The sequence below is a fragment of the Oncorhynchus masou genome, chromosome 12, assembly GCF_036934945.1.
Source record: "Oncorhynchus masou masou isolate Uvic2021 chromosome 12, UVic_Omas_1.1, whole genome shotgun sequence".
Taxonomy (NCBI): Eukaryota; Metazoa; Chordata; class Actinopteri; order Salmoniformes; family Salmonidae; genus Oncorhynchus; species Oncorhynchus masou.
In genome coordinates this window covers 62,616,693-62,625,853 of record NC_088223.1, presented here as the reverse complement: position 1 = coordinate 62,625,853, position 9,161 = coordinate 62,616,693, and positions in this window count along the sequence as shown.

Sequence of the window (9,161 nt, the reverse complement as noted above, 5' to 3'; positions counted from 1 at the left end):
TTTATTTTAAGAATGTGAAATATCAGAATAATAGTAGAGAGGATGATTTATTTCAGCTTTTATTTCGTTCATCACATTCTCAGTGGGTCAGAAGTTTACATACACTCAATCCATATTTGGTAACATTGCCTTCAAATTGTTTAACTTGGGTCAAACATTTTGGGTAGCCTTCCACAAGCTTCCCACAATAAGTTTGGTGATTTTTGGTCCATTCCTCCTGACAGAGTTGGTGTCACTGAGTCAGGTTTGTAGGCCTCCTTGCTCGCACATGCTTTTTCAGTTCTGACCACACATTTTCTATCGGATTGAGGTCAAGGCTTTGTGATGGCACTCCAATACCTTGACTTTGTTGTCCTTAAGCCATTTTGCTATAAATTTGGAAGTATGCTTGGGGTCATTGTCCATTTGGTAGACCCATTTGCGACCAAGCTTTAACTTCCTGACTGATGTCTTGAGATGTTGCTTCAATATATCCACATACTTTTCATTCCTCATGACGCCATCTATTTTGTGAAGTGCACCAGTCCCTCCTGCAGCAAAGCACCCCCACAACATGATGTTGCCACCCCCATGCTTCAAGGTTGGGATGGTGTTCTTCGGCTTGCAAGCTCCTCCTTGTTCCTCCGAACATAACGATGGTTATTATAGCCAAACAGTTCTATTTTTGTTTCATCAGACCAGAGGATATTTCTCCAAAAAAGTACGATCTTTGTCCCCATGTGCAGTTGCAAACCATAGTCTGGATTTTTTATGGTGGTTTTGGAGCAGTGGCTTCTTCCTTGCTGAGCGGCCTTTCAGGTTATGTCGATATAGGACTCGTTGGATAAATATACTTTTGTACCTGTTTCCTCCGTCATCTTCACAAGGTCCTTTGCTGTTGTTCTGGGATTGATTTGCACTTTTCGACCAAAGTACGTTCATCTATAGGAGACAGAACACGTCTCCTTCCTGAGCAGTATGACAGCTGCGTGATCCCATGGTGTTTATACTAGCATACTATTGTTTGTACAGATGAACCTGGTACATTCAGGCGTTTGGAAATGTCTCCCAAGGATGAACCAGACTTGATTTCTGATTTCTTTTGATTTGCCCATGTCAAGCAAAGAGGCACTGACTTTGAAGGTCGGCCTTGAAATACATCCACAGGTACACCTCCAATTGACTCAAATGTTGTCAATGAGCCTATCATAAGCTTCTAAAGCCATGACATCATTTTCTGGAATTTTCCAAGCTGTTTAAAGGCACAGTCAACTTCTGACCCACTGGAATTGTGAGGGGAATTAAGGGGAATTATAAGTGAAATAATCTGTCTGTAAACAATTGTTGGGAAAATGACTTGTATCATGCACAAGGCAGATGTCCTACTCGACTTGCCAAAACTATAGTTTGTTAACATGAAATTTGTGTAGTGATTGAAAAACGAGTTTTAATGACTCCAACCTAAGTGTATGTAAACTTCCGACTTCAACTGTATATTGGAGAAAGATAAATTATTGATTGAACCTTCAACATGCACATGCACAGTTCTATAAAGGCAGAATTCAAGACAAACATGGACAACACATATGTAACAGTATTCACCATGACTGCGACCTGTCATTCAGCACAGAGCCCCACTTGTTTTGGGACCCACATTTTTTGCCCCCCCACAAAATGTTATTTTGGCATTAATGTTAATGTTATTTTGGCATTAATATGTGTCACATATCAGTTTGCGAACAATGTAAAATGTAAAACATTTTTTTTATCATTGAGTTAATAAGCCACATACAAACATGGTCTCTTTTTGTTTTCTTGAGTAAGGCAGCTCCAAAATGCAGGTGTTTCAGCCTAGCTCAGTGCTTTCTGTGTTGGTGGGGCAAGCCAGCAGAAAATACGGAGCGTTGCGCCGTGATTGGCTCAGTGTTCTGTCACTCATGGGGACACTACTACACCACCAAGTCTAAGGGTAGAGCTAGAAAATTCTAGCCCTTTGGGGGCTGCCATAGAGTTACATTAGAAGTGCCCATCCAAGAAGGCTCAAAGTCATTGGCCACAGATAACATTACGTCAAATCACGTTATATGTACAGTAGCTTTAATTGGATTGATTAGGTCAACATCATACTTTCAAAATCTTAGCTGGCAGTCATCATCACGAATCAAGTTGACAATTCACTGGCAAATCTGTTTTAATCCTTGTCATATGAGGAGAAATAATGAAGAGAAGATATAGCTAAAATGTATCAGTGCTCATCAGCCATTGGAAATAAACATTACACAATCGCAATTTCAACAATGAGTGGTTTGGAAGAAATCAGTGACAGTAGCTAACTGCAAGCATTTTTAAGCAATCAGCCTGTTATTCAGTGGAGTTGCTGTGTGGTCCCATATCTGGAAATAAGGGGCTCATTTCCAAGTTTAAAATGATAAACATTCAACATTTGCCATGCTGTCAATGAAGCATGATTTGTTCCGCGCTCAAAACAACTGTTAACTCGGAACTGCGAAATCCTGACTTCAGTGAGTTCAAGGTAACTGGGAAGTCTTCTGTGATGTATATATGTATATAAAGTGCAATATTGGGATGTAAAAAAAAACTTAAAGCCACCAACTGAGCTACAAAGGACCACACAGTTCATGTAGAATAGTGGAATACACAAGATGCAATTTTGTTGTGCATCAGCAGTTTTGTCTTGTTATGTCAGTCACTGAGTCACTCAATTAGCCATGGCAGCTAACAATTTTTAGATTGGTCAATTATTCTAGCTAGTTACCTAAACTTGTAGTTATCATGGACGAATACCGACTGGGCAAGCAGGACACGTGCCCAGGGCCCCAGACATCCAAGGGACCTACATTGATTTTGTTAGTCACTCTCACTCAGATATCATATTAACATGGCAAAATATGTAGAGTTGCAGGAAATTAGCTTTAAAACTTCAGCATTTTCTCTCCCCATGGCAAAATGTGTAGAATTGCAGGAAATGTACTTTAAAACCTTTTTCCTCTCCGCGGTCAATAAAATGTTTTGCCCACGAGGTGGGGGGGACCCTCAACCAAATCTCGCTTCGGACCCACAAAGGGGACATGTTTTCATGAGCTTTAGATCCCAGGAAAACACTGAATTTCTCATCTCGGTCCCAGACTGAAAAGAGTCTAAAGAACTCCTGGTCTAAAGAATCCATATGTTCTTCTGAAATATGAAAACGGAAATACTGGACATTTTGAATTCTTATTATGATGGCGATTTAACACAATTACAATCATGGTCCTCCAGTCAAATCGCATCCGTCTCACTTTAGGTGTTCTCAAACACAACACTGCTCGTTGATATTTGCTTTTTTTACCCCCCTTTTTACCCCCTTTTTCTCCCCAATGGTGTCATGGTGTCCAATTGTTAGTAGTTACTGTCTTGTCTCATCGCTACAACTCCCGTACAGGGGAAGGTCGAGAGCCATGAGTCCTCCGAAAACACAACCCAACCAAGCCACACTGCTTCTTAACACAGTGTGCATCTAACCCGGAAGCCAGCCGCACCAATGTGTCAGAGGAAACACCGTACACCTAGCGACATGGTCAGCACACACTGTGCCCGGCCCGCCACAGGAGTCGCTAGTGCCCGATGAGACAAGGATATCCCTACCGGCCAAACCCTCCCTGACATGGACGACGCTAGGCCAATTGTGCATCGCCCCATGGACCTCCTGGTCGCGGCTGGCTGCGATAGAGCCTGGGCTCAAACCCAGAGTCTCTGGTGGCACAGCTAGCAGTGCCTTAGACCACTGCGCCACCCGGGAGGCCGATATTTGCTTTTAACCTTAATGGCTTTCAGCTACAAATGCAAATGTGTAAACTGCAGTTTATTTATGTATCTTTGAAAATGCATCACTGTTAATGGCTGTAATGACAGGCTACATTTGCGCAGCAATTGTGCGTGCACACATGCATGTGTGGGGGTTCTCAAGCTTTGAACCACTGTTTTTTGGGGGTCGCGGGTCAAAATGTTAAGGAACCCCTTAGCTAGCAAATAGATTGCTGATTTGCTGTGCAGCTAAAGGATTATGTCAGAATTTGGCCAGGGTTGTTCCGTGTTTTTGTCAGTAGATGTCCCCATTGTGCTTTTTGTCCCTGTGTTTTTCCCTTGATCCCCATTATTGTTTGCACCTGTGTCTCGTTTTCCCTGATTGTATTTAAACCCTTTGTTTCCCTCAGTTCTGTGCTCTGTGTTTGTATGTTGGCACCCTGCCCTAGTGTTCTGTGTGCTCTTGTCGATTCCGGGTGAAGTTCTTGTAGTATTCTGTTTTTTGTTTTTGTTTAGTTTTGGTGAGTTTCTTTTGAGTTCTTTTGTGTTTTACCTTCCACCTTTTGGATTTGCCATTTTTGTATTTTAGGATTTTTTTTCTTTATTAAATACACCGTCTTAAGTACTGCTGTGTCTGCCTCATCTTCTGGGTTCTGCTGTCTATTCGTGGCTCAGTTGGTTAAGTGACTGTTTCTCACTCCGGAGACCCAGGTTCGAAACCGGGTCCTGACAGAAACACAGAGCCAAAAATGAACCCAGAGGCAGCCAGTTCCCAGGACCTTTTTGCCACGCTGTCCCACCACCAGGAGACTGTCCAACGCCACGAAGCCGCCCTGGTTCAGCAAGAGGCCTTAATGGCTAGACATTCTCATCTTCTGTCGGAGATGCTGACTTCCATTAAGCAAGTATCTGATCGACTTACCCCGGCAACAGTTCCCGTCCCAGTACCTCAAGTTCACGTACCCATGGCAGTTAACCCCCTGGCTGAACCTCGTCTTCCACCTCCCCAACGGTTCTCAGGTGATCCAAGTGCTTGTAAAGGGTTTCTCACTCAATGTTCTCTCTCCTTTGAGCTGCAACCCTCGTCATTTCCCACCGACCGGTCTAAGATCGCATATATCATCACCCTGCTGTCGGAAAAAGCCCTGGCCTGGGCTACTGCTGTGTGGGATGCCCATAGTTCCTGCTGTGCCAGCTACTCTGCCTTTGCTGAGGAATTCAAACGAGTGTTTCAAGGCCCAAGCAGTGGTTCTGACTCAGCCAAACAGCTCCTGACTCTCCATCAAGGTTGGCGCAGCGTGACGGACTATGCCATCCAGTTCCGCACGGTGGCAGCAGCGAGTGGCTGGAACAACGAGGCGCTCACGGTGTGCTTTCTGAAAGGCCTTTCCGACACTATCCAAGATGAACTGGCCACTCGGGAACCACCGGACAATCTCGAGTCCCTGATCAAGTTGGCCTCACGCATTGACCAGCGTCTGAGAGAGAGAGAACTCAACCGTAGACCTCTAGCCCCTATCAGTCCCAGCTCCGAGTCCCCACCTTTATCATCCCTGGCTCCACCGGAACCCATGCAGATTGGACGCATCTCCCAGGCTGAGAGAGACCGCCGGATGAGGGGAGCGACGCTGTCTATATTGCGGCAAACCGGGCCATTTCCGTTCCACGTGTCCCGGGCTCCAGGGAAACGCTCTGTCCCGTACAGACCGGGGGAACTGTAACGGGAAACATAACCTCCTCCCATCCGTCCAACTCCCGTCTGCTCATTCCAGTCACCCTCTCCTGGGACAACCACAAGCTTCACCTTCAAGCCTTGGTAGACTCTGGAGCCGCAGGTAACTTCATGGATGGTGTCTGGGCGAAGAAGAATGGCGTTCCCTCTGAACCTCTAAGTGACCCCATGAGGGTTACTACATTGGATGGAAGCCCTTTGGGATCTGGACTTGTCACTCATGTCACTACCTCCTTGAGACTTTCAGTTTCACAACACCAGGAATTGATGAACTTTCATTTGATCTCCTGTTCCGAGTTCCCTCTCGTCCTTGGATACCCCTGGCTTCACAGCCATAACCCTCACATCGACTGGTCTGTGGGCACTATCAAGCAGTGGGGTCCTACGTGCCAAGCTACTTGTATTTTCCAGAATTCCCGAGTTCTACACCCGAGTCTTTAGAATCCATCGATCTGACCCGAGTTCCCGAGTGTTACCATGACCTCAAACTGGTGTTTAGCAAACAGAGGGCCACCATGCTACCACCCCATAGATCTTACGATTGCCCCATCGACCTGTTTCCGGGCACTTGCCCCCCAGGGGTCGGATCTTTTCCCTATCTCCACCCGAACGAGCTGCTATGGATACCTATATCAAGGACTCTCTGGAAGCAGGCCTCATGCGTCCATCCACCTCCCCGGCGGGAGCAGGGTTTTTCTTTGTGGCCAAGAAAGACGGTGGGTTACGTCCTTGCATCGACTACCGGGGACTCAATGACATAACCGTCCGTAACCGTTACCCGCTACCCCTTATGGCCACAGCCTTCGAGCTGCTCCAGGAAGCAGTTGTTTTCACTAAGCTTGACCTGCGGAACGCATACCATCTTGTGCGGATCAGACCTGGTGACGTGGAAGACCGCTTTCAACACGCCTACTGGTCACTATGAATACTTGGTGATGCCCTTCGGCCTGACCAACGCCCCAGCGGTGTTCCAAGCGCTCATAAACGATGTGCTTAGGGATATGCTTAACATATTTGTGTTCGTTTACTTGGATGACATCCTCATCTTTTCGAGCTCCCTTCAAGAACACACTAAGCATGTCAGACAAGTACTCAAACGCCTCCTGGACAGCCATCTGTACGTTAAGCCGGAAAAATGTGAATTCCATTCATCCCGAGTACAATTCCTGGGATTTGTAGTGGAACCCGGTCGAATCCAAATGGACCCTAGGAAGGTAGGGGCGGTAGCGGATTGGCCCACCCCAAATCCGTTAAGGATGTTCAGCGTTTCCTGGGCTTCACAAACTTTTACCGCAAGTTCATCAAGAACTTCAGTTTGGTGGCAGCTCCTCTCTCAGCTTTAACCAAAGGTGGCAATGCAAGGTTTTCTTGGGGAAGAGAAGCTGAGACGGCCTTCCAAGGACTCAAGCAGCGCATCCTCTCTGCTCCCATCCTGATATTACCGACTACGGATGAACCATTTGTGGTGGAGGTAGACGCATCAGAGGTTGGTGTTGGAGCTGTCCTGTCTCAGAGGGGTGAAGACAAGAAGCTTCATCCGTGCGCTTTCTTCTCACACCGGCTTACCCCGACTGAGAGGAACTACGATGTGGGGGATCGTGAACTCCTAGCGGTTAAGATGGCATTGAAGGAATGGAGACACTGGCTCGAGGGGCTTCTCACCCGTTTCAAGTGCTTACGGACCACAAGAATCTGGAGTATATCCAGCAGGCGAAGCGATTGAACTCTAGACAAGCTAGATGGTCTCTTTTCTTCAATCGATTCCAGTTTATCCTCACCTATCGGCCCGGGTCGAAGAATCTCAAACCGGATGCCCTGTCCCGAGTCTACGCTCCTGCCATTCGAGATGACACGGACATGCCTGTCCTTCCTGCTGCTAAGATTGTGGCTCCGATCTCGTGGCAAGTTGAGGATACCGTGAGACGTGCTCAAGCTAGCGAACCGGACCCTAAAGGAGGTCCTGCCAATCGGTTGTTTGTCCCCAAGGCAGTGAGGACTCAGGTCCTTCTGTGGGGGCACTCCTCTCGCCTCACCTGTCATCCGGGCGTAGGTCGCACCTTGGAGTTCATCCAGCGTAAGTTCTGGTGGCCTACCATAAGAGAAGACGTTGCCACTTTCGTCAATGCCTGCCCCGTGTGCTGCCAGGGCAAATCTTCTCACCTCCGCCCTCAAGGACTCCTTCACCCTTTACCTGTTCCCCACAGACCCTGGTCCCATATCTCATTGGACTTTATTACTGGACTTCCTCCATCCCATGGCAATACTACCTACTATCCTAGTCATAATCGACAGGTTTTCAAAGGCGGCCAGGTTCGTCCCTCTGACTAAGTTACCTTCTGCCAAGGAAACGGCTGAGTTGGTAATTAATCATGTGTTCCGAGTCTTCGGCATTCCTCAAGATGTGGTTTCTGACAGAGGTCCCCAGTTCGCCTCAAGGTTTTGGAAGGCCTTCTGCCAACTCATGGGGGCTTCTGCCAGTCTATCTTCAGGGTACCATCCGGAGTCCAACGGCCAAACAGAGAGGATGAATCAAGAGCTGGAAACCACCCTCCGATGTATGACTCGTGACAACCCGTCCACATGGTCATCCTTTATTGTTTGGGCCGAATACGCGCACAACACCTTGCGCTCCTCCTCCACTGGTATGTCCCCGCACGAGTGTCAGTTTGGCTATGCTCCTCCATTGTTCCCGGACCAGGAGGCAGAAGTCAGAGTGCCTTCAGCCTTGAGATTCGTCAGACGCTGTCGGCTTATGTGGAGGAAGACCCGTCTTAATCTGATGCGTTCCTCACAGAGGTATCAACAACAAGCCAACAGACGTCGCCGTCCCGGGCCTACCCTGCGCCCCGGCCAGAGAGTCTGGCTCTCCACAAGAGACTTACCTCTACGGGTGGAGTCTCGCAAGCTGTCCCAAAAATACATCGGTCCCTTCAAGGTTGCCAGGAGAGTTAACCCAGTTTCTTATCGCCTACACTTACCCAGATCCCTTAAGATTAATCCCACATTTCATGTGTCTTTGTTAAAACCTGTTGTTTTTTCTCCCCTTGTCCCGGCAGACAGACCTCCCCCTCCGCCTCGTGTCATTGGAGGCCAGCCGGCTTATACCGTCCACCGGATACTGGATTCCCGCCGGGTGCAGCGGTCCTGGCAGTATCTGGTGGACTGGGAAGGCTACGGTCCTGAGGAGCGCTCCTGGGTTCCTGCCAAAGACATCCTGGACCCTGACCTCATTCGTCAGTTCAGGGTCCTCCACCCTGAGAGAGCTGGTAGGAACGTCAGGAGCCGTTCCTAGGGGGGATTCTGTCAGAATTTGGCCAGGGTTGTTCCGTGTTTTTGTCAGTAGATGTCCCCATTGTGCTTTTTGTCCCTGTGTTTTTCCCTTGATCCCCATTATTGTTTGCACCTGTGTCTCGTTTCCCCTGATTGTATTTAAACCCTTTGTTTCCCTCAGTTCTGTGCTCTGTGTTTGTATGTTGGCACCCTGCCCTAGTGTTCTGTGTGCTCTTGTCGATTCCGGGTGAAGTTCTTGTAGTATTCTGTTTTTTGTTTTTGTTTAGTTTTGGTGAGTTTCTTTTGAGTTCTTTTGTGTTTTACCTTCCACCTTTTGGATTTGCCATTTTTGTATTTTAGGATTTTTTTCTTTATT